Genomic DNA, 24595 nt, shown 5'->3' with positions numbered 1-24595 from the left:
TAAATCTGTATACTGCATAGAACAAAGAAAATCATTGAAATGTCTAAATGTGCATACAGAAAAATCAAAAACAACTCTAAAAAATACTATTTACATGTTATTTGAGCATTATTTAGGCTTTTTTTAATAGTTTTTGTCATTTTAGCCACATAAAAAACAAATTTCAGTAAATTGTATTTAACAAAATTATTTACAATTCTGTGCAAAATTGCAACTGTTTTCCTTTGTCCCTACATGTCCCGGTGATACCGTTGACCATGTTTTAGGCTCTCTTTGCACGGTACAGCAATAAAATCTGGTTGTTTTAGACAAGGTTATGCTAAAATATATTTTTGCCAACTGTGTTTAAAGCCCCTGTTAAGGTCCAACCATTAAAATTTTAAATTCCAAGTTTATTCCTATAAATTCCTGTTAATTCTGTTTCCAATGTGAAAATTACTGGAACTTTGCAACCATAATTTAGGCTAAAGTAATGAGTTGAAACATTAATTCTCCACTTTGTACTGATTAAATTATTTCTGAGGTTCTCCAAGTGTCAGTGGGTTAAATTTCGGACTTTTTAAGACCCTTTAATAGACGCGTATGGTAAAGAAAGAAAAAGAATTAGATTATATGAACAATGTCTGTTTAATATGGTGACAAAGAATATTTTTTATAGGTGCAATGGTGTATAATTCTTACAAAAGTGTTTCATTATGCAGAGGATCTGGGGTATTTTGCTAATGATGTTAAAAGTTTTTATAAATTAGGCCTGAGTGATCATGAAAGAACTGTAAGATGGCAGCAATCCACTTTAGCTTTGGCCTCGCTCTATCTAACTATCTATTAGTTCATTAATCTGGTCAGAATCAAACTTCCAACCTCTAAAGTGAGGCTGTTTAAAGAGCTATCTGCAACATGTAAGATATTAACTGTTCATAATTTTTTTCCTCCCACAGAATCCCACTTTAAAAGATCTGAACTTGTCTTTGAAGTAGTAATGGAGGGGACTGATTGGAAATAAGCAACTTTGTTAAAAACAAAAAAGCACCAGGTTAGCAGCAGAGCTCGTCGGCGTGTTTTGGATCAGTTCAAAGCGATGAAGGAGGCTACAGAACAAGCGAACGCTAACAGAGAGATGTAAGAGGAAGAGCTGCAGGCGGCAGACAGCACACCTGCACTGTGTACAGACGGAGCTGGCAATTATTTTTGATTGACTTCCTAAACCAGTTTTTGTTTGGCTGAGGTGTCAAGACACATCAGTTTCTCGTGTCAGACCCTTTTTATTTTATTTTTTTATTTTGTTCTTTGGATTTTTGCTCTTTTACAAAGCAAGGCAATACGGATGTTTGGATTTGAACAAACCAGCGAGGACTCCAATCTTCAGGACTATAATCTTCAGAGTACAGCCCCAGTGATTGGACAAACAGTGTCTATAGCTCTAAAGTACACTCCACTGAAACTGAGCCCTTGAACACCGATCTCACAACCTGCACCTCGGTGACTGGAGCACAGTTTGAGGTTCTGGTTGACTTTACTGTAAAAGGTTCAGTCCAAAACCTTTTTAAACCTTGAAAAAAAACATGCGATATTCAGAGATGCCACTTTCAATGTATTTGTTGTGAATGACTCTCAGCTACTACCATATCAATTTTTATCTCAGTATGTGTAAAATCAACTGAGTTTTGTGTAGTCTAATACCAATTAAGTTTTCTTTGAAGCTAATCCATTATAGAAGTGCAACCAATGATTATTTCCTGAAATTTTCATTAAAATCCATCCAGTGGGTCATGAGATATTTTTTTAACAGAGAAACAAGACTGACTCCAACAGTTAATGCCAAGGTTTTAAGCAAAAATCCTGTGCAATGATTAGCACTTGGGAGTATGTGTTGTGAATGACTCCCAGCTACTACCACATCAGATTTCAGCTCAATGTTTGTAAAACTGACTGAATTAAAACCATTTTTCTGTTTTCTAAGGTGAGCTGGTTGTGGGCATCATCTGGAATTTGGTTGGCTTCAAAGAATAACCATTTGCAGAATTACATCCAATGATTATATCCTGGAAGTTTCATTGAGGTCCATCCAATAGTTCATGGGATATTTTGCTAACAGACAAAGTTGACTCCAAATTGTTTATGGCAATAATTTAAACGAGGATCTAGTAAAACCAGTTAGAGGTCAGAGTATTAGTTGGGATCAGTCACAGCTACTAGCACACCAAACTTTAGGTCAATGTATGTAAAATTGACTGCATTATAGCCGTTTTTGTGTTTTTTTAATGTCAGTTAGCTGTGGCGGCCATCTTGAATTGGACTGACTACAAAAGTTATTCAGTTCTAGACATACATTTAATAATTTCTTTCTGAGAGGAGCAATAAAAGGTGACCTCTGGTCGATGAGATATTTTGGTTCCAGACACACGAGCAAAAACATCGTTGTCCACCTTTGCCTTTCGGCGACGACGATGCACGCATAAACATTTGTCGGAAAAGTAGGATTTGTACCGGTTTTAATTCGCGGCACTCTATCAAAAATTTAAAGTCGTGCGTTTAAAGCAGCTGAGACGCACCGAAAACGACGAATCCAAAGAGCTTTTGAAATGGCCGGGACGGGTTTGACTGTAATAGGTAATAAGTCACTTAACATGAATCATACATCAAACAAAAAGCCTCTGTGGCCCCGCTCACGGCCCCAGTGCAAATTCAAAAATTAATGAGAAACCTTTAGTCCCTGAGAGAACGTCTGCTCCACGCTGAAATGTGAACTTCACAAAAACAAAGCTCGTGTGTGGTTAGCAGCATCTGCATGTTTTATTGGAGCACACACACATATACACACACACACACTTGACTCTTCCAGTTGGAGCCAGCTGTTTAAATTCACCGATGGGGACAAAGAAATGGGACATTTTTCTGAATCTAACACATTTTTTTTTATATATTTAAATCACAGGGTCTATGCTCATGCCAGCTGCTAGTCTTACGCCCTCGATCGTCTCCATTATTCACGGAACGTGTAAAAAATGAAGACAGGACAAAACAGCCATTATATTTTGATGCACACATAAATAAATAAATAAATAATAAAAAAAGAAACAGATCAGTCCCTTGAGTCAGCAGCTGACATTTTGAAAAAAGAAAAAAAACAACCCCCGACCGTTGCCGAAAGCGGAATTAAATGACAAGCAGAAGAAAAGACGAACGCGTCGTCGGCGTGAACACAAAACCTGCGACGACAGGCATCCGAAAAGTTTCGCAAAATGGTATTGTTTTATTTAAAAGTGAAGCCAAAACTGACACATTATTAATCATTCATACTGGCTGTGTTTTTAGCATGAAAACAGTGTTCATTATTAATAACTGCCTGGCTTTCTGACTGCATTATTCTCTGAAGCTGGTCAGAAGTTGATGGACAGTAATTAAATTTGAACAGCAGGTGTTTCATCCTGACATAAGCGAGAGGCCGGTGTGACAAACTCTTAAATTGTGCCCCTTTTTGTATTTGATTGAAAAAAATAATAATAAAATTCCTCCATAAGCATAATTGATAGTGATGATTTACACCAAGGGGGAAGTGGACAATAATGTGTGTGTGTGTGTGTGTGTGTGTGTGTGTGTGTCTGATGTAAAAACATCTCATGAACCACAAAATGGATTTAAATCAAACTTTCAGAAAATAATCTTTGGATTTACATCTACAATTTTTTTATGTTTTAATACGGGAGCAATCCTTTTTGGTCTGTGGTTTGAGCTCAGACTAGCCGTTAGCTCGTTAGTCTGGTCAGAATTATCCTCTAACCACAACGGATTAATTGTTCACGACCTTTCTAGAGAAACTGACACTAAAAGGTCAAAAGTACAGATTTAAGATTTACGGTTCCTTCAACATTAGCAGCCCCCCCTCCCCCGTCTAGTCTGTCCCAGTTTTGCCACAGCCGTAAAATGTTCCTGGCTCCACCTCTGATAAGCCGTCACACACACCGTGAACAAGCCACAGCTATAAATATGAACGCAAGTTGTTGTTTAGTTGGGAAAAGTGAACGACTCAATAATTCAAAGGCTAAAAGTACTTCTCTTGGCAACACAGAACCACAGGTTCAGCCAAAATGACAAGGTAACCACTGGCACACCAGAGGCAACAAATACACAGGCAGGAACTTCTCTACATTTAAATCTGCACCAGAGTTGTCAATCCGAGCTCCACAGATTAATCGGTCGGTCAATTAATCTTGGCTGCTGTGATTCTGGCTGCTATTTTGAGATAACTGGCATCAGACAGCATTGATTCGTGAAGCTGGTAAATAAAAAATGAATATGGAGTCATTAGTGCAGGTAGTCCTGTCAGTGTGGTTTAATAATCAGCATAATAAAATGGCCTGCAGTCACGCTGATCTCTCACCCTGAATAATTGGCGTTGGCAGCAGCTATGGGGTAAAATGGCTGGCCTCTGCGTCACATCTGTGACATGAAACTGACTTCCAACATTTAATGGAGCAGAGAGTGGTGCTCGGTGTTAACCAGAGGCAGCGTTTGATTGAGGGTCAATCGAACACAGATTCGTGTTTTAAAAGTGCGGCTGAACAAGTTCTTATCAATAATACATTAGGAAGGGCTGCTAGAGATTTAAATGTCAAAACAAAAACAAACAAACAACAACAACAACCAAAAACATGAAGTAAAAAAAAAACTCATAAAAAGTTCCAATTTGATACTCTTCGCTGCGTGAATGTTACGGTACAACAATAACACTGTTGCTTTCCTGCATGTCTTCTTCTGGATGGTTTTTTTTTTGTTTTTTTTTGGGTGGGGGGTGGGGGTGGGGGGGCTCAAAATACTGCAGACTTTGCAGTTTCTGCCATTTGTGTATCAGAACGTTCAGCTCGACTGGGATCAGTGCACGTTGACTGTTGTTTTCTGTAACTTTTATAGGTTTTCAAAATTTTTGCCCTTAGCTACAAAAATAAAATAAAATTCCCATCACTTCGAAATACATCGAGATCCGTTTAATTCCACTGCCTCAGCATACTTGCTTTATTATTTTTTTATGCTACATTTAGCTATTAGCTGCTGTACAGCCACAATTAGCTTTTAGCTCTTTTAGGCTACATTTAGCTTTCCGCTAAAGTTCTTGTACTTTAATATTTTGGACACCGTTTTGCTCATTTCCGTTCCATTCTGCTTGTTCCAACTTCAACAGGTCAGTTTTAGCTTCTTGGGTGTTTCAAGTGTTTCGGCACACGACATTTCTCCGGTTTTGTTTTTATTTGAGCGTGTTTGTCTGCAGCGCACATTCCAAACATCCTCAATCACCCTAATGACCCAAAAGGTTTTCATTTTGCATTCAGATGTCTAATTTTGCTCTGAATATCAGTTACACAGCGGCAGTAAAAGGCAGCAGCACATTAGCCGCCTTCATAGTCAGATTTTTTTAATTAGATGGGAAGAGTTATAAGCGAGGGATATTTGTCCCGGAGCAAATTATGCAACCTAATACTGCGCGCCCAAAACTTTTTGAGAAGTTTATCCCCTCTGATGAAAACACTGTGAGAAGCAATATTAGTCTGTGAAAATGAAGTTCCCTAATTAGCTGTGCTCTCTGAAACTTAATGCTTTAATTAATTATTGCTTGGTTGCGTTACTGAACAGATCTTGGGGTGAAATGAAGTGAGCCGTTTTGATCCCCCCCCCCTCTCCTTTTGTTTTTAGACGAGATGCTATCAAAAGCCCAACTTTAACAATTAAAAGCCCATCGTTCCATGGAGGAAAACGCCACCACCTTGGCTTTGCTGCCACCGAATGCTCGTGGACGCTGTTGAGCGAGGTCAGTTGCTGCCGGTGCGCGGGAGCAAAAAGGAGGAAGTTGCTTCAAGCTTCGCAGTCTGCTCGGGATTAATGTGTGTGGGCCCAGAGCCCAGCGGGCCAAGATAGTGGACCTGGCTCGCACTGAGTGAGCGGACTGGCTCCCATCCAAGGTTAGTCCTCCGAACCTGTCTGACAGGTGAAGGATTGCAGGCTTGGCCCGGAGAGGAGATGTAGTGCTGCTCTGTCAGGGCACATGGGTGTCTGTTGCCAGCCGGGAGGGGGGGGGAGCGTGCTGCAGGGGAGTGAGTGGTAATGAGAGCCGTTTGGTGGCAGTGGGAGGCGAAGGTGCTGCTCGAGCTGACAGAATGACAGCAAATGGACCTGCGTGCGGAGGGCTAATTATGCAAACTGAAGTGCAAATGCAAATGTGTGCTTCATTGAGCAACTGATCTGTCCTGTTCCACGTGGTGAGTTATTTCATACGGAGCGGCGCGACGTTGAATATTTAAAGGAGTTCAGGACGATCTGATTTAATCCTCCCTGCACATGCAGCACATTTTATTTTCAGTCTGGGGAAACTAGAAGAGAGCTCTGAGGCGGCATAATGAGAGGCTCGAGGAAAAGATCACCAAGTGGGATCTTTGTTAAAAAAAAAAATGTCATTAACATGGAAAATGAAGCCACAGTCATTTTACAGGTCCCATAATGTTCTTAATGTGATGCATTTCCACCTAAAATAGGGTGTGTAGAAAATAAAGAATGAATCTTAATCTTGCCTATTAATGGGCTCAGAGTGTGTTATTGGCCAGAGCTCTCAGAAAGGTGAACTTTATGTTATAAAGACTTTATCTGAAATATATAGAAGTTCAACCCACTTGTGCAGCATGAGTCACCAGTGAAAACAGCCCGCGTCCATGAGCTCTGAGAAGCCTCATCCTGGAAGTACAGTCCGAAAAACATGTTTGAAAAATTAAAGCTATTTCTGTCATTAAAAAGGAAACCAGTAATGGCTGATAACTCATCTGAATGCTGAGCCTAAATTGTCTCAAAAATACTCAAAAAAAAAAAAAAAAAGGTGGACAGGAAATCTAAATGGATGGTGACCATTATCTCTGGTTGTGCTGTATCAGTGTGATGCATGCATTGCTAAATTGACAACATATTCTTTTAGGGGTAATAGTTTGGAAAGCTTTTGAATGTGGAAAAAAGAAGTATGATAAAAAGGAACAACCCAAAAGGCTTCATCAGAGAGCATCTATTGGTGGCCCGTGGGCCTCTTCTGGCCACTTTCAGCTCACAACGTTTTATTAAATCTGTTTCAAGGTCTTTTATTTTACTTTTGTAATATGGTTTTACACTTCTCACAGTTTTGTTTTTTTTTGCCATTCAAGTACAGTGACTTAGGGAAAAAAATAATTTAAGAAAAAGAGTATGGCAAATTCCATCTGTGTTACAACATAAAGCTGACGAAACTCATATTTAAAACAAACATGGCTTTTGGCCGTCTCCACTATGAATATTTTTTAAACAGAGACATATATATATATAGTCACACATTTTAAGTTTACATTCCTTATCCACTCACATTATAACAATAACACTGAAATACTCATGCCACACCACTAGGTGGTGAGAACCACCCAATTAATGACATATAAAAATGCAGAGAAAGAACACTTTTAGCGTGGCTAATGTTTTCTTTGGTAGTGTTTACACTTTCCTTTCCGTTATTAACCATTTCAGCCCTTGATCAAAGTTTAATTGTAACAAGGTCAGAAGAAACTGAAACAGATTAAGAAAATATGGCAAAAACGCCTTCATATTTGTTAGTATTTCTAAAGCACAAAGTGATAGTGGGCACGCACAAAATAGAAACGTCACTGTTTCTGAAAAACTTTAACATCTCCTTCCAAACAGAACTACCAGAAACCTTTTTATTTATTTATTTTAATTGACATTTTCCTCATCAAAAACTCCAAAACGTCCATGTGTGTGAATGAGAGGGAGGCAGGTGGAACAGTGAGGCTACAAGGAGCAGAGGTCACAAAGGTGCAGGACTTCAAGGAACTAGGGTCCACTGTCCAGGAAAACGGGGAGTGTGGTAAAGAGGTGAAGAAGAGAGTCCAGGCAGGATGGAGTGGATGGAGAAAAGTCTCAGGAGTGATTTGTGACTAAAGGGTGGCAGCAAAGGTCAGAGGAAAGGTTTACAGGACAGTGGTGAGAGCAGCTGTGTTGTTTGGTTTGGAGACAGTGGGGCTGACAAAAAGACAGGAGACAGAACTGGAAGTGGCAGAGCTGAAGATGTTGAGGTTCTCCTTGGGAGTGATAAGGATGGACAGGATTAGGAATGAGGTCATCAGAGGTCCAGCACAGGTTGAAGGACTGGCAGATAAAGTTAGAGGCCAGACTGATGGTTTGGACATGTGCAGAGGAGGGACAGTGGACATATTGGTAGAAGGAAGTTAGAGACACAGCTGCCAGGAAAGAGACAAAGAGGAGACATATGGATGCAGTTAGAGAGGACATGGAGGGAGTTGGAGTGAGGACAGAGGACACTTAGGACAGAGTTACATGGAGGATGACTCGCTGTGGAGACCCCTGAAAAGGGAACAGCTGAAATAAAAATAAGAAGAAAAAGAAGACTTGTAATAACAAACAACAAATGCTGTGTCTAAACCCAAAATGCTGAAATACAGAGTAAAAAAAGAAATGATATTTTTACTCAACCACGTACCTCCTGACATCAGGTTTGACAGCCGTGAGCCTGATTTGCCAGTATAATGTTTATTATGGTAATTTATTTATTCTTTTATTTTCCACATCAAAGGCTAGCCCTCACAGGCTCTGCTTAGAAGTATTCTCGCCCCCTGAGCCAATTTTCTTGGTGACCCCAAGTCTAAATAATTAGGCTACCTTTCACTGTAATCAGCCTTTGCTTCTCAAGCATTTGGCTGCCGCTCCTCATGCGTCCTGAGATGGGCTCTTCAGAAACCATCCCAGCTTCTTCCACTCATCTGCTGTTACAGGAGAGCTGCCAGACGACTAAAGATCCAGAAATCCATCCGCCACTAAACTGCCTTGACGACACACTTTCTGAATCAAATGAAAGGGATTAGTGACACTGCTCGGAGGTTTGTGGAAAAGATGCTTTGGAAGTTTTTGATTTTTCTTGACAGCGGTTATGGGGGGGAAAAAAAAAAACTGCTTTATTTATTCAAATACGTGGCAAAGATGTGCTTAGTTTTACATTCCCACCATCTCAATCCCACAAAGGGATAGAAAGAAGGCAGAAAGCAGGGAATTTCTAATTAGCACATTGTTGATTTGATGGTAAATCTGAAGCCTGAATTTATGCATGAGGTAACCTTTGCATCATAACGAATCTTCTTCAGCAGATCCTCCCACTCGGAGTCTCAGATTTCTCCAACAATATATTGATGATGTTGTGCAGTAGGGCATTATGCAACAGTTTGTCTCCTACCAAAGGAAGCCTGGTATCATTCACAGCCTCTACAATGCGACTGATTTTTCTTTGTGCTCTTCTTTATCCTGTCCTCCATTTGCCTGTTTTGAGCAGATAATACGCACAGGAGTGAAGCTGGAGCCGGGGGGAGAGGTGGTTGGAGGTGACGGGGGTGGAGTAGTAGCTGTTAGCATAACGTGGCAACTGCCTCGACAGGCACTCCACGAGGACCAAAACAAAAAAAAAAAAACCAAAAAACAAACAAACTTATGTCTTCAGTCCACTGTGATTTGTGTGCTCGCAACGAGCTGCTCCGGATTTAGAACTTGTGAAAACACGAACGGTGATGTGATCTGAATTCCTTGTAGGAACAGCAGTTTTCAACAGTGCTGTAATGAATTTGCATGTCCTTCCCTCAGGATGAATTGCAATAAGCTTGGGTCCTTACATTTTCCTTCGTCTGTCATCGCTCCACAAAGCTTGTTTGCACATTAGTTAGGTTTTATGACCAAATATCTGCCAGAGAAAATCCTGCACTTTATGCTAATAAACAGATATCAGCATGTGTCCACAGTGAATTGAGAGCTCCGGCAACTGAATCTATGAGATACTTTGACTTCATACCAGCTGGATACCAACGCCGTAGAACTGTCTTTCTGGGTATTTGCTGAAATTTGCATTGTACTGAAGCCACCACTGAGATAATTTCAGCACAAGAAACAGAAAAGAAAAAAAAAAACAGATGTTAACTCATTCATCTCACTGCAGTAATGTAATGTTCAAGCCTAATAGTTTGGATCTTTCAAAGTCAGCTTTTTGCACTTATTACTCTCAGCTCTAAACGCATTTCTTTATATTTTACATTTTTATTAATTGCATGGGGGCAAGAGCAGAGGAGTGCACCCTCACAAAATACATACATAATAAAATGATAGCTTTGGCTCATTGTGTCGTTTTCACACCTATAGTTTGCTTACTCTGGTTGGAACCAGTTGATGTGTTTGTTGACTTGTAGCTTTTCCCTGAGGTTTGATTTCTTTTCCCACAGAGAAAACTGGAAGTGAACTACAAGCAAATCAAAATGTGTCAACACTGAGACTGCTGATTGGATGTATGTGTCTGGGGTAGGAGTACTAGAAGTAAACGCAGGAAGGTGATGCTGTGCTTTGAGCTAGCTGAAGACATGGAGAATTTGACCCAATCTATTCCATTGAATGAATAGTATACTGCTTTATGGTTTCAGAAGAAGACGTTCTGCCTTTAGTAGACTGATCAGGAGAACTTGAGAGTAAAACCACCAGGTCTCGCCAAAGACGTGTTCAGTAAGTTTATTATATTACCAGTCTTTGAAAGAGGAATATGCACCATGTGAGTCCTCGGTTCATTTTTGGTTTCTCTACTGAAGTTTGTTTCATGCATCCCAGAATGCAAAGCATACCTGGGTATGGGAAGGCGTTTGGCTCCACTTTGTAGGGTACACCTGGTAGTCGTGTCGGACCGAGGTCAGCTCATGCTCACGCTCGGTACGTTTTTTTTGTTTTGGTCCACACCAGAGTGCATTTATTGTGTTGATATGTACACCAACAAAACGCACCAAGAGGAAAAACAAACTGGAGTTTGAAGTTGCACATATTAAACACTCCAGGTGTTTAAATGTGCTTAGTGGCATTTAGAGTTACCATGGCAAAGTAGTTCGCCACCCACCCAAAAGAAAAAAACATAGGAAAGAGGTGCAAATCCATCAAACGTTCTTAAAACATTCTGCTCTTACTACTTCAACATACTTTGAGCTAGAAACACCATTCAAGAACTGTAAGGGTCACAAAATATTGGACAATCACCAAGTGAGTTAAACTTTTGAAATATTTTATTATGGAGTTTTTTGTTTCAGATTTTGAGTTTTAAACGTACAGTCTGTCTGTGGGGAGTACTTTTAACTACGAGTGAAAAGTCACATGACATAAAGTGAGGAGCCGTGTCACCAATTCATTCTGAATAAACTTTTTGTATTACATGGAGATAGGTGCAAAACTCTATATAACTTAACATTTAATGTCCTAAAAACAGAAAACTAATCAAACAAAAATATGCAACTCACTTGGCAAACTCTAGTTGAGGTTTAACAAGTTTCCTTCAACAGTGTCGTTCTCTTTGCCACTCTTCCATAAACCTCAGACTGCTGAAGAACCTGGTCAACAGTTGAACACTTGGACCTCCTTCGGAGCTCACAGGTGTCGTGGTGGCCTCTCTCTCTTTATTTTTCTTCTTGCACGGTTACTCAGTTTGTGAGGACGGCCTGCTCCTGGTAGATTTACACACATCCCATATTCCTTCCATCTCTCATGATGGATCTAACAGAACTCCTTGCAATGTTTAGGCTTTGGAAATCATTTCATATCCATCCCCCTGACTTGCACTTTAAATATTCTTTTCTCTGAACCGAATTAGGAATGTCATTGTAAAAGGGGTGACTATTTATGCAATCACTCTTTTTACATTACATATTTTTATTTAATTGGTATTACTCTGTAGGAACTGGATTTCACTTTGACATTGAGGGGTTGTTTTTTTAAAAATATTTTTTGTACAGAAGGCCAATTTAAAGTGAAACGTGATTGATTTATGACAGCAATAAAAGTGTGGAACATCCACTGAATTCAATTGAATACCTTTTTATAGGCACTGTAATCATTCCTTTCTGTGTGAACCTGAGATACTCTCCTGTTAGCTGGGTTGGAGTTTCTCCAATTGGCCATATTTGGCACTCTTTCTAAGGAAGGCACCTTAAGGACATTTTTAGTGAATGCCTAAACCACCTTCATTGGGCACACTCTGCTCTGAGTGTGTGTATGTGTGTGTGTGGGTGGTTGTTTGGGTCTGTGAGTTTGTGTGCAGTAGATGCCAAGTCAGGTTATTATGTGCCTTCTGGGGAAAAAAAATGTTCTCAGAGCTCTGTAGCATTTTATTGACTAGAGTGAACAAACCGTTTCAAGTCTCAAACAACGCCAAGACATTTGCATTACAGCTCCTGCTTGTTGGATCTGAGGAGCACTAACAGCATCTTATCTTGGGGAGGAAGGGGGTTCAATAGTTGTTCAGTAATCACGACAATCATGGCCAACAGTTGTTTCCTGGAATCTGTTTAAGACTTCCTGATAAAACACGGAGGTGGAGGCCACTTCAGGGTCTACTTTACCCATTGATTACCATTAGATTCTAAAGCACAGTCTGTTCAGACGCTGCTGTTCTGCACCCTGTATTAAAGGGAAAACAGCCCATCTACCAGTGTTTGTGGAAGCTAGTTCAATAATTGCATCTACTGTAGCACTCTCCACTCTGTGTTTAGTTTTATTCTGAGGTGACACAAATGTTTGCATTAGGACATGAAAGAATATAGAATATTACAAAAATTTGACTTTTTTTTTGTGCAGAAACATTTATCCCTCGCTGTCATGAAAGGCAGGTGATAGAGCAATTGTCGGTGTGTGTGTGTCTGTCAGTTAGCAAAATATCTCATAAAACACCTGACAGATCTGAATGAAATTCTCAAGAAGTAATCATTGGACGTACATCTATAACCGATTGGCTTTTGGAGATAACCTAATCCAAGATGGCTCAGCGACCTTTGCAAATGCAAACACAAAAGTATCTTTTACTTGGTCAATTTTACAAATACTGAGCTACGATTTGGTGTGGTAGTGGCTGAGAGTCATTCCCAGCACGTGCTCTAAGCACTAAGAAATCATGCAACACCTTTGGCGAGAAAAGGTGGTGGGCGCCAATCATTTCTCTGAGGATTGCTCTTTTCGTTTTTGTATGTAGTTGTCATTGTTTAACAGAGCTCTGGTCCAGCCTTTCTCTTCAGTTAAAGCCCTCATGTATCTCGTCTTTTCATCCCACACACACACACACACACACACACACACACACACACACAATCTCATTCCCTCAGTCCATCACTGTAAAAGCCTCTGCCACTCTTCATCTGTGAATTTAACGGTTTTTGCCTCTCTTGCTGTCCTTGATCTTGAACCAGCTTTAATTCACTGTCATGACAACGAAGGTCAGAGAGCGGTGGGTGGGAGGGGGGGGGACACAAATGCCTTTAAGGTGTCTGACGGGCGGAAAAAAACAACAAAACTGACCAGTCGTCCTACAGCCTTAACTTTCAAACGAGACAAAGATCGGGAGATTTATTTCAAGAATAATGAGAGCTGTGCCTGCTAGGTTAAGCATCGCTGCCATGATAGTTATTTCAGAGGACTCAGGTTTAATAAATAAGCCAGGCTCCATGTAGAGCTCCATACCACAGGGTTGCTGCAATCAATTCCTCTCATATTTCTTTCTAAATAATAAAACAGAAACCGTTTGAAAACGGTGTCACAGTGATAAAGGACGCGTCGCAAAAGGAAACAGATGTTTCGCATTGAAGTGCGGGATGGGACGCGGCGCTCCCTGCAGCAGCGGCGGCAAATGATCTCGAACGTGAGATACAATCGGAAACCTGTGATATCAATGACTGTGACACCAGTCTCGTTTCTGGGCGCGTGTCTGGAAGGAAACGCATTGCTCCCGGTGTCACATGCGGCACTGATATCCACGGGGACTACAAACCCCACCATCAGCAGCACTGAAGACATCATTTATAACCCTAAGCATGCTCCACGGAGCGGCTTGAGAGCTGTAAAAACCCGACTCTTTGAAAGATTCGGCCATTTTTCACGGAGGACAGGATCACCAGACTATTACAAATGGTAAATAATTTTCTATAAAGGCCCGGATAGATTAAAAGCAGCTCTAGTGCTGACAACTTTGGCACCTCCTTCCTTCCTAAATTAAAAATCTAATTACAATTTTATAATGAATAGAGTTTTTTTTTCAGCTAGAGGGAGAGCAAACAGGATCTAAGACAGATTGGACTGTGCTGAGCTTTTTGTAAAAGGGTCGACACATAAATCCTGGCCACACAGGTGACATACTGCGCTCTGTGTGATTTCAAACCAACAATAAGGCGTGTATTTCTTCTCATACTGACTGGATCCTGTAAAGTCATGGTTAAGGGGTACACACAACAGCACTGTGCAGTTTTTACAGCCTGCCTCTGTTTCCCCATCTGTCTGGAAGGTGGATGCTCTGTGAACGGGAGGTTGAAAATATTGGAGCTCTTCCTTCTCACATCCTGACAGCAGCGTTATCCTTTTATTCATTTTCCATCTCAGTAACACATGTTCTCTCTCCTCTCTCCCCTTGCAAGCTGATTTCTCTCCATCTCGCTCTCCTTTTCTTTTTTTTTTTTCTTTTAGCTGACTGCAGCAGAAAGGAATATTTCCAATCTCGAAAGAAACGTAAACGCTCCTCACACTGCTGAACTAGTTCACAGTACAATCCAAAATGGTATCAAGTATTAGAACAGAGCTATAGAAGTCTATAAAAAGGAGCGCGTACGTGCATAGTAAACGTTTACAGTATTTTTACAAGGCTTGTTAGAGTAGCCTCTGCAGTAAAAGCACGCCACCATTTACCTGTCAGCCCCAGCAGTCAGTCACGCTGAAAAACATTCAGAATCATAACCTTAAATCTGCAGCAGGTAACAGAATATAATCCTAGAATCAAAGGTTAAATTAGTCAATGTGTGATGAAATAATATTTCAGGTGTTTGTTCTGAAAAAGGGTATCGATCACATAAAGTGACAGTTCACACATTGGGAAGTGGGGAAAGGTTATGAACAAGAAACATCTTACCTGTTGTAGATAGTTCACTGAACGACCTTGTGTGTGGAGAAATAGAGTAAATTTCTGACTGGATTAATGAGCTGAAAAACTCAATTCTCTAAAATGTCACGTGAACTCTTCTTTGTAAACTTTAAAATACTGTTAGTTATGATTCATGCTGTTATACCAGCAGAAATAATGATTTTAGACTGGATTCATGTGCTACAGCTAGCTGCTGGTGCTGGAATTTGTGGTTGCAAACAGCACAAAATTCTTTGTAAACAATGCAATACTGGCCACCATGTTAAACAATGAAAACTGGTCATGATTCCTTGTTTTGTGGTTATTTTATTTTATTTTTTTGTAATCGCAGATTCAGCTCATTGTGTCTTGATGTTCCTTGGCTGCTTTCTTGTTGATTTCCTGCTTCTCCCCTGTGTCACACACCACCGCCTTCCCTCAGTCATTTCTTTTCCTCATTACTAACCTGTCCCTCAAGTGCCAGTCAACCCAGTTGCATTCACTTGTTCCTCATCTCTCCCAGCTCTTATACTCCAGGTTCTCACCCTGTCATCAGGCTGCCATACTGTTTGTTCTCCCACTTGTTCCCTGGGTGTTCCTTGTTTAGTTCATTTTGGTATTTGCTGCCCTGTCAGCCTTTTACTTACTCAGTCTGCATCCTTAGGTCCTTCCAACTTATGACAAAACTGCTAAAAAAATGTTTAAGGTCTCGTCCATGCTACCCTGAATATTTTTAAAAATGAACATTTGTTACTGTGTTTGCAACTCCCATCCAACCACAAAACGTTTTTGGTTAAAAAACAAACAAAAAACAAAAACCCTGATATTTTTAAAAACTCTGTTATTGGTTACGACAGCAGAAACTGTAAGGAGCTTTTCAGAAACAATGACTTACCAGATAGCCCACTATCATTTGATACCTAGAAACATAAATAAAAATTGAGCCATTTTTAGTTTTTTTTCTGGGTCTATTTCACTGTATCCTGAATTTGGCGCTGTCAAATGTTAAATGGTCCACACTTTTATAGTACATTTTTAACCAAAGTGCTTTGCATTATTTCTCACTCACCCATTCACACACACATTCATACAATGCTTTTTCTATTATATATTTTAATCACTATATACAGCACTTTTATTATATCTCACTCACACACCAATCAGGGGCGAGGAGTTCAGTATCTTGCCCAAGCACACTCAGGCTTGCTGCACAGACCGAGGATCGAACCTCCAACCCTCCGATTAGAGGTCGACCTCATGGGGATTTTTTGGTTGTGTAAATGATTGAACAGAAACTGTAAACGATTTTTTTTTAAAACAGTAATGAGAACATCTTTAGTGAAGTTGAGCATGTCCTTTCTCTGTTTTAATATGTGGTAAATGTGGGAGTTCTCACCACCTAGTGGTAAGGAATGGAAATTACAGCATTTGTTAGAATTGCTTAAATGAAGAAAACTATAAGAAAATATTAGTTTGAAAAAAATATTCAGAAGAGTGTAGATGAGCTGTAAGACTGCAGCAACCCAGTTGATGGACTAGCCATTAGCTCATCAATCAGATTTAGACAATTTCTTCTAAATGAGGAACTATCTACAACAGGTAAGATATTAACTGTTCAACAAAAACACACTCCTTAATTATCTGAATCATCATTTTAATGCTGAAGTATCCCACATGTCAATTTAAAGCATGAAAATTAATACTTCAATTAGTCACTGTTGACAATTAATTATTCAGTTTTGCTCCTGACTGTTTTAACATTTTAAGCTGTGATCTTTTCTGATTTAGTGTAAAACAAAAAAAACCTGCTTGATGTACTTTCAATTAAAAGAAGAGAAACAAGACAAACAAACAAACAAGACCTTCTCTTGAAATACGACGTGATTCTACTAACGTCTCACAAGCGCAAACAAAGCTCCATAAATACTTGCATTATAAAGTCCTATCAAATGTGTGCGAAACACAGACTTTCAGCCCTCCCGACAGCTAGACCGTGACTTGGAACTAAGATTATCTTCAAGTCAGAAATGTCAGCTCAGTGCAGTCAGGAGCATCATGAACTGGGAGGGAACATGTAGTCATGATGGTTGTCTGGGTAACACATTTTCAGAAATCAGAAAATGGCACAATTTTTCCAGTGTGATGCCATTAAAACCATTACAGGAAAGGATTATGTGATTATGTTTTTTTGTGAGATTATGTTGCATCATCATCATCATCATCATCATCATCAACAACATTCGAGAACATTAGTGTCTTTTCTGTGGAAGACAACAGCCCAATTGTTGTCGACAGCAACAACATTAAAACTTGTTAGGAATGTTTTGTTTTCATTGAAATTTCCCTGGCTGCACCTCGGCTTTATCGTGCCCTATAAAGTAAAATTAATTTCGCTTTTGGAATTAATAGGTGCTGAAACTAGATTAATGAGCCAAATAAAAAATAAAAAAAGGGGGGGGGGGGGATTGGTTGTAAAGCCCAAACGATATCTTCCCCATCTGCAGTGCTGTTTCAAAGTTTACAGACAGTGATTCAGGAACCTGTTGTCTCACATCCCATCATCTCCATCCGAATGAAGTTAAAGGGATAGTTCAGCTCTTTGAATGTGGGATTCTATAGAATGTTTATGACCAGTTAATATCTTGCCTTTCGTAGATACATTATTGAACAAACAGCCTATCTAACATCTAACAGCCTCGGCCAGCTGCTTCTCAGCAGAATGAAATGAGAGTTGTCATTGTTCCACATAAACACGCCCACAACCTCATCACGGTTCATCAGGAAGTTTTTTCCTTGAGTTTCACTTCCTGTTCATGAACATGTTTTAGATTACATCATACCTCCCTGCCTCCTGCTGTCTACAATCTTGGCTCCTTAACTCCACAACCTTGACATGTAAAGGTTTGCGATGAAATTTTTGAGGTCGGCATCGTTTTAAAAAGACAACAATCCACTTTTGTATTGACTCTGCTCTGACTAGCCACTAGCTCACCAGTCAAGTCAGAATGAAACTATTACTCCAAACTGAGGTGAATCAAAGGGGTACCTACAACAGGTGAGATACTAATTGTTCATAACTTTTCCATGTAAGCCCACTAGATCAGAAGTATTGCTTTAAATACCTTTCCCATATGCATACTGAGCCTGTCCTGCAGACATAAAACAGCCGTTTTCAAAGCTGTAAGTCATTTATAGGTGATGTATAGAAAATATGTCATCACCCGTGGGTAACTCTTGAACTGCACCAAACATTAGAACAAAAAGATCCGCTAGTATTTGCTTGTCTGAAAGCAGCAAAAATGAAACTTGAGTTCTGCGGTTCTGTTAAAATGACAAGAATAAATGTAACTAGTCTCAAATGAACAATCTGGACAGTGTAATGATTTGGAGCGTGCGTTTGGAAAATTGAATATTATTGAACATTATTTTTTAATACACAATTAAGCAGCCAGTTTCTTTCTTTGGCAGCGATACTTTTGGATCCAAACCAAAACACAGCAAGAGGATGTGAGTGGAACAGTGATAATAAAAAGATACAACTTAATTACGAGTCACTTAGTTCTGGTGAAGCAATCAGCCCACTACAACGTATACCCTTAGATGCTGTATTTTCAGATCAAATTATTATCATCTTATGAGAATTTTAAATGCATACATCTCGTGATGATGTCGGCTTAGAGACACAAGACAAAATGTTCAACGTCTCCACATAAAAAAGATCAGATTTTCTGATAAAAAAAAGAATATTTCTTTTTTTTAACCTCTGTGCAGCACAGCTCAGGTGGGTAATATTGTACTTTTTTTATTGCTGCACATTTCAGTGTTTTCAAAAAATATATATTTTATTATTTAATCTTTGGAACAGAGAGGCTCTATAAAGGCAGGTTCATATTTGTACCAAGAAAACAAATGTACTTAAACTGTCAGCAGTGGGAACTGTCCTGGTGCTTTCAGCAAAAAGAGGAAAATTAGGAAGGTTGCTGATAGTTTTCATTTGAAAACAAGCTACTTTTTTTGTGCTATGCCAACAGCAATACAAAAGTCTTATGCATATCACTTGATTAAAACTGTATCCAGACCCAGTGAGTCAGTTTCTGTGGAAAACCGAAGCTAACCTTTTCTTTTAACATTTGGAGTGAGCCTGCGTGACATTTGAAATGACAGTGTTAGGTGTAAGGATCATAGCCTGTACTTAAAGGCTTGTTTGTCCAAAGCTTAACGATTCTGATTGTACTTCAGAGGGATTCGAGGGTGGATGTTGCTGCGGCTGAAGGTTATTCTGCGGTGATTGTTTCATATGCTGCGATTTCAAAGAGCCTTTTCCAAAAACACTCAAAGGCGCTGCTTATGTTACAGCGACAAAAAAACGCTTTTTAGGCCTACAATTTCATTGACGGCTACTATCTTGAATGGCCGTTTTGAACAAAAGTTGAGGATAGTTTCTGCATTCGGGCTTCAGCTGTGCAGACAGCTTCTCAGAAATCCATTCCTGCTTCGTTTTGATTCATGCCTGCAGGGGATGTCTGGTAATTGGTGACTTAGAATGTCATTGATCAGATCCTCACTATATCAATACAAAACTGATGGAACCGCTGAAGTAATTAGAAAATGGATCAATGAAACTGTACAGTGTCACAGGGGGGTCAGGAGGACGCCTGAGTGGTTACGCTGCCAGCCCTTTTTTAGTTGTTGACAGTCCAAACTTTAAATTTCCTAATGATAGTTCACGTCTCCTGAAGTGTGTAGAAGCCAGTCAGAAATAAATGATTTCTATAAATAGAAATAGTTAACCATTAATGGAGCCATTTTGAAGTAGAGGTGTGAATTTCTGGTTTTGTTTCCCATTTTTTGACTTCATTTTAAAAATAATCTAACAGTAATCAATAAGGATGCACTTCTGGTATGGAGCCCACGTCAGTGACAGACATACAAAGCTGTGAGGAAAAAGAACCCAGAGTTATGACAACTCTGTAATTAGACTGCAGCTTTCAGATGGTATTAGGATCCTACATCTATCAGTCATCACTTACTGGGAAGATTACTGATGACCTGAGATGACCTACAAAGGCATTCTAATTACACTGCAGAGCCTCACGTAAAAGTCACAGTGATGGAAAAACGCTGCATCAAAACGTGAGAATCTGGATGGGAAATCTCTTGTTTGATGTCGGTAATCAGACACGTCTGCGAACATCTGATCAGAGCTTTGAGACAGAGATCAGAAACGACTGGAAACGCGCCGTCGTCTTCCACAGCAAGGGGGCGTTTCCAGCGATAAACAGGACCTTTGCATGTTTTTCATGCAGTAAAACAGCAGGAACAAAGACACACGACAGACCATCCCCAGTGGTCAGATGAGGGAAAATATTTATCATAAAGATTAAAGATGGATGGTCTTTTCAAAGTGTGCGGTGGAGAGAGCTAATTGCTACACAGAATCGGTCCCGATTGGCCGTTTCAACCTGACTTTGAAAGTTTACTCATTTGTGATTGTAATATGCAGATTTACAAGTTTATTTTGAATTAAACAGCAAATATTTCAAACTAAGTCAAGTTTCCCAAATGTTAGCATGATGGGTAACAGCAACTGATCAAACCAAAACCAACCACTCACCTCCGGTCATCCCTAAGCCTCCATTTTAATAATCATTATACTGTTTAAGTGTAAAGTTTTTAGTGAAAGCTTCACTGTTTTTGATCCTGAGTGGCCATGAACGAAGGAAGGGGCTTCACAGGAATTTATTATCATCAGAGCATGCTGTTAAATACTTCAAATTGGCAAATTTCTTCCTCGTATATCTGCCTAAATGAATTCCTGCTGCATCCTTTCTCTGACTATGTTGTATAATTCCTGGGTAACCGTATTTTTGGCAGATTTATGAAATACAAAGCTAACAGCTCCATAGATCATGGCACTGAGGGTAACACTGGAAGAAAGTTTCCTAACTTTTGGAACACGGACGTGTCCCGGTTTAAATGAAGAATAAGGTCAGTAGGGATCTGTCCAGAACACATGCAGGTGTGTGCGACCCCACGCGAGCACCCATTTTCCTACTTTACAATATTTCTACTCTAAATGTAATTGCTGTAATGGATTGCAGTGCAGCAGGACAAGCAAACAGAGAGAAAGGTTGAATAAATTCACCTCTTTGAGTGCCATTTACTCGCAAGTGTAAACCGTGAAGGGTGAATGGGTTTCCTTGAACATTTATTTTAAATGTAGGCTGCTAAACTGTGGATTCCTTTTGGCGAAATGCCTTGCATTAATGAAGCACCGGATAAATACTTTACTTGCCTTGAAACTGGAAAGACAGAAACAAAAAAAACAAAAACCCTTTTTTCTCTAACCCGAAGCTGTTCTAAAAAAAATATGACGCAATATGCATATGGAGAACAAATGAAAAAAAAACTGTCTGTACAAAATCTAATCAAACATTAAGGTATCTGCATGTGCAAATATTGACGGGTAAGCTTTGATTTGACCAAGAAGCCATTTTCCTGCTCATTTATTTGGCGAAGTGGCTTCTCAGCCAGTCCGGACCTGAGTCACATTAACCTTGGCAACACGACCGAAGCAGAATGTTATCAGCTGACCAGGTCACATCTCAGAGTGATGCCACCCCTCAGCCTCGCTGTGAATAATTCATGGGAGACGGGCCGAGAGAGCGAATAGAGCCCGGGCAACTCGGGAGCCAATCATTTGGCAAAGTGTACATACAGCTCTCTCGTGCTTATAGCTATTGATTATGTGCCACGTTAGCAAGAAGCCCGGCAACAGATTACAAACAAAATAGACAACAAGACGGGCTTGGCTGTCCACACCCGTTAAGTGTTGACTATATAAGAGGAGCTGAGGAGAGCTGCTGAAATGATGGAGCGTCACCTCAGTGCACGAGCGGCTGGGAATAAACACTTAAATAAGCTCCATGTTTTCATGTAGGAGCAAACAGTGAATGTGGAATGTGCGGAATGACAAAACCTTAAATAGAGGATTTGTCTGTTACACCTTAATCCTTTAAGAAACTCTTCTGCGGCAGCTGTAGCAAAGCCGATTTCAAGTCTGCAGATAACATCGGTGGGCATCAGGGAGATGGCAGCTCTCAGAGGGAAACAGCTCTGCTGATATGCAGATATTCTGAGAGTATGTGCACAGGCAGAAGATTATTCTTAACTCTGATGGACACTCTTTTAAATTTCATTCTCCATGCAAGTTTGCATGCAAATATTTACCCCCCCCCCATCCGAGTGTGAAAAATCATTTTTAAAATAGTTTAAAAAAAAAAGGTTGAATAGGTGACCTGCTTCTTAACTCAAGTAGTTGAAAATAATTAATATCTGTGAAAAGCCTTGTCACATGCGACATTATAGTCACTTAAGACGAGAAAATAAACTGCTTTAAAAAACCCAAAGATGTTATCTCTTGTGATTTCAGTTTGTGTGTTTCTTCGAGACAAAGCATAAGTAGCTGAATTTGTTGGCATTTTGAAAAACTGGAGGCATTAGGGGTGAGCCAACAAAAATAATCATTAGCAGTTTCATTTTCAGTGGTTACACAGGCAGCGTTTACTGAATCACCAATGGTTATGAGACCCAAAAGTGTCACGATCCCCGAGACAATTTACAGGAAACATCTTCAGTTCATTAGACGTGTTGCTGAGTACAGAAACACAATCAGAACCTCAGTAGTGTCACAATACTTCACATTCCTCACATGAACACTATGAAAACAAAAGTTACGTGGCGGTAACCAAACGGTAACGTTACACCGTCTCGTGCTACGCTTTGCAAACACGTGACAGGAGGGATGGGCAATAATCGAATATTGGAAGTCGATTTAAACAAGTAAATTCAAAGAATTAACGCAACCATCCCAACAGTTTGTTTTGAATCTTTTTTACAGTGGTACCTGGTAGTGACACCCTATGTTGTTTCCTAACCATGCTTTCCCAGTTGGGTAGCTTTTTTTTGACAGAACGCCTACCATCTACACCCCTCGCAAAAAAAAAAAAAAAAGAGAAACAACTTGGTGCATTCCCCAGCATTTTTTGGCACTCATAGTTTATTTTGAAGTTATACAATTTGAATTATACAACGGAAAGTCAGCTATACTAACAGAGTACGTGCATCCCCCTACATGCTGATTCATCGGACTGGTGAAAATGAAAGGAAATAAAGATACCCGGTTGGCAAAATTAGCAGCAGGACATATTCCAGGAGTTTTCAGCTGTCCGAGTAAAGTAAACTTTGAGGAAAATTCAAATAATTTGTCTAAACTTCAATTAAGAAATTCAAGAAATGTTCCAGAGTATATGGAAAATAAAGCTAAAGGTTTGTAAAAAAAAACCTTTCTGGGTGCAGTTTACATGTTCTCCCTGTGCTCCCGTGGGTTTACTCCGGGTACTCAGGTTTCCTCTCACAGACCAAAAAAAATGCATGTTAGGTTAAATGGTAACTCTTAAATTGTCCCTAGGTGTGAGTGAGAGAAGGAATGGTTATTTGTCTCATTTGTCCCTGTGATGGACTTGTCCAGGGTGTCCCCCGCCTCTCACACAGTGACTGCTGGAGATGGACACCAGCTCCCTGCGACCCAGAATGGAGGAGTAAAGAAAATGGATGGATATATAACACAATTTAACAATTTTTCACAAAATCATTTATTTCCTTTCAGAGTTGAGCATTTAATTTGTTTAAAGTAACACATTAGCACATTTAACATATTTTATTAGAATTGGCACATTTTTATTTATTTATTTTTTTACTGTTAGTTCTTCATTTAACTGGGCTGGTTAAACTCATTTGAAATCGCAATTAGCCTTTCTTATTTGCTTTGCAAAGAATATTTCACAAACCACCGTTTGGATTTTAATTTTGAATCTTAGAAAGCCACCACTGAATGTACAGCGACAACTGATTAACTTTTGGAGCTGGTTAAAACAGCTATACGACAAACACAACAAATAGCTATAAAACTTTTACAAATATTGAACTCAGATTTGATGTAGAAGCTGAGAACTGACCATCAAAACCTGTTTAAAAGTTTGACATGCTTGGCACAAAAAGATAAAAACTTTATTATGGCCGATAATACCATTCACATTGTGTGTATTTAAATAAATCCCACAAAAAAATGGACTCACACAATTAAAAGAGATCAAAATCAGCCTTGGGCTAAATTTAGAATCACAGCATACATTGACTGAGTCCAAATATAAAAAGATTTTGATAACAGAACTGCTCCTTCTTGAAAGTAAAACATGTCCTTGCTTTCTTTCTCCCCACTGAACAAGTAATCTGTTTGAGTGTACTGTGTTGGTATCCGAGTTGCATTAAGGGTAACACAAACTACAGGTGTTAGTAGAAATGTAGTAAATGATAAATACGGAGGACAAAAATTGTCATGAAATACAAAATAATCACCGAATGTGGAGATAAATGACTGAATCCAGAAACAAAACAGCTCCTGGATTCTGCACCTTTCTTCAGATGGCAGCAGTGAGTTATTAATGCCTTTTTGGCCTTTGTCAGTCATTATGCTGTGGCGCTTTAATGTAACCGTACAACCGGGACACATATTGTCGTGAATAGTCTCCTGCCAGGTTTGGCCAGCGTCAACTC

General features: G+C 39.7%; 1 protein-coding gene across 3 annotated transcripts in view; it reads right to left on the bottom strand.

Moving 5' to 3' along the window:
- Nucleotides 1-24595, bottom strand: part of gabra3 (gamma-aminobutyric acid type A receptor subunit alpha3) — a 125205-nt gene that overhangs the window by 49858 nt on the left and 50752 nt on the right. The gene's annotated exons all lie outside the window — the stretch shown is intronic.

The sequence above is a fragment of the Kryptolebias marmoratus genome, linkage group LG13 (genome assembly GCF_001649575.2).
Source record: "Kryptolebias marmoratus isolate JLee-2015 linkage group LG13, ASM164957v2, whole genome shotgun sequence".
In the NCBI taxonomy this organism is placed as follows: domain Eukaryota; kingdom Metazoa; phylum Chordata; class Actinopteri; order Cyprinodontiformes; family Rivulidae; genus Kryptolebias; species Kryptolebias marmoratus.
This window is presented reverse-complemented; position numbering and strand designations above follow the sequence as displayed.